Source organism: Aphis gossypii, chromosome 1, assembly GCF_020184175.1.
Source record: "Aphis gossypii isolate Hap1 chromosome 1, ASM2018417v2, whole genome shotgun sequence".
Taxonomy (NCBI): Eukaryota; Metazoa; Arthropoda; class Insecta; order Hemiptera; family Aphididae; genus Aphis; species Aphis gossypii.
The window spans coordinates 40,578,039-40,580,548 of record NC_065530.1 but is presented as its reverse complement, the minus strand read 5'-3'; the positions used below and the strand labels follow the sequence as shown (position 1 = coordinate 40,580,548).

The 2,510-nt window shown below is 21.8% G+C and overlaps 1 pseudogene; it reads right to left on the bottom strand.

Moving 5' to 3' along the window:
- Positions 1–253: 253 nt before the first annotated feature.
- On the bottom strand, positions 254–1,546 carry LOC114120557 (uncharacterized; annotated as a pseudogene).
- Positions 1,547–2,510: the final 964 nt, after the last annotated feature.

Sequence of the window (2,510 nt, the reverse complement as noted above, 5' to 3'; positions counted from 1 at the left end):
GTCAAACTAATGGTATCCTAAACCTACAAAAAGTTAAAAACTGTTATATGTAAACCTACTGCAGTACATATCTTGAATAGAGCTAGGAGATGAAGTTATTAAGTCATTAAAACTTTTAATTATAGATTATAATTTGAATCATTAATATATATTCTAATAATTCACTTATAATTTTGATTTTATGAACCAAACTTAAATATCTGTGTATGTTACACTTTGAAATCAAAAACATCAATATTTTTACTTTTATGTTTTAGGAATAATGAACAATATATTCCGGATAAAAAATATTATCATCGTATTTAACATAAACGTTTCCGTTTCCTAGTGTCGTGTCACAATCATATATTGACGGTATTTTTAAATTGTAGTTGACTTCTGTTGTGTGGTTTCAATATTTTTCACTAGCACTTTGGCAATATTATAAAAACTAAAATTTAAAACATTAAATAATTCAACGACTAAAATATTAATTGATCGATATGTATACTTTAAATGCTCTAAATGTGAATAGTTTATTTACCTTCCTTAAGTCCAGCATATTTATTCGCTTAATACAAACATGGTGAAAAACAAGCACCACTTCCAAATCTGGTTCGCTCTGTCTTTCGTCAGTCAATATTGTTTTTTGCAATATTTTTTGCATTACGTATGGATGTTGCATGAAACAATATTTTTTCCCTCACGTTATTACTGTCACAATCCAATTCCAATTCTTCATTGTGTAATTGTAATAGATACATACCATACGTTTGAGGGTTGTTAATTTTTTGTACTTTCAGAATCTATAATTTAAATTGGCACATCTATATACCTACTATTAATTATTTATACGTGTGTTGGAATTTATCTTGTTTATAATAAATATTTTATTTATAAAACCAAACTAAACTAAACTAACTTTAAATCATTAAATCAATATTATATTTTAAATTTAATTCAGTGGCACACATTAAAATATAATTTATATATAATTTCTTTATAAAATGTATTATGTCTAGTCAAAATAACTGATAGAGATTTTAGTTTAATAAATGATGAAATTTATTTTCCAAATTAATGATTCAACCATTTTAAAGTTATAACCTAGTAGGTATTATTATTCAAACAAGTTGAAGTTTACTTTAAAATGTGTTGATATTTTATTAAAAAATGGCTTAACTGAATATTCGTGATTGTAGTCTTCAATTAATGGTTTTCCATAAATACTGCTCGAGAAAAATGTCTAAATAAAGTTGTATGAAATTTGAAAAAAAAATTAATATTATTTATAAATACATATAGTTAGTTTATTAATACACATACCTATTTATATTATACCATTAATTATAATATAATTAAACCGAAAAAAAATATAATAATACAACATATTATGTTGTATAGTAATATATTCATTTATAATTTAAATTAACTTAAATTCTATATTTTGGCATTTGTAAGTTTAATAAAATATGTTTAAATATGTTAAAACAAAGAAATTGTAATCTAAACACATAATTTAAATACAATAACATCTTGCCTGATTGCATAAATAATCACTAAACATTTTATAGTGGATTAATCGTGAGCTAAGACTCCAGTGATATTTAAATAAGAAAACAGGTTTACTAAATATTAAAATAAATGTTGTTTTAAATTCTAAGCAGATGAATGTATTGGTTTTACAATGATTTGTTTATTTGTGTTTGACGTAGTAACGTCCCCATCAAGAGTAGTAAAATTTTTTCAATGTTATTATTATTATTTAAAATTGCTGGTAGTCGTAATAGATTAGTGAGTTAAATATCTCTTACTACTTTTCAAATAGTAAACAATAACAACAAAAAACCGGTGATATTAATTATACTACACAAATTTTTGATAAAGTCAATTTGTTTTTATAACATAAAAATTAATAATGTTTTTTAGATTTTTTTTCTTAATCAAAAAACTTGAAAATTTAATGTTCCCTTCATTACTTATTTGTTGTACTTAATGGAATAAGAAAAAAAATAGTATGGCGTAAAGCACCATTATTTTTTATGAGCGTTTTAAGTTAGAATATGAAATAGGATATCGAATAATAACGATTTATTCATAAACTATTTTTTTCTTATTATTAAATAAATAAAATATTAATTGTATGAACTTGAAACTTTCCATTATTATTTATGTTTTAAATTGTAATTTTCTATACCCAATAAGATTTTGAAAATATTTATATTTTATACTAATTTTAAGCTTTTTACAAGTATTTCTACTGTTTTTAGTTTTTTATTTACAAATGTTTGTATTGTATACAATAACTTTTATGTTTGGCTAAAAAAATTTGAAAATTTAATACACTACCTATTCCTTTTGTTTTTTTTGTATATAAATTTAAAATAGTATCTAAAATACGTGGTTTTTATTTAAATTTTTACAAAATCTATTAGAACCTAATTGTTGTATGTGGTATTTTATTATTCAATTAGAATTTAATATATCTACTATAATGACTTATTTAATAACAAAGTATGTAAGCTCAAAAT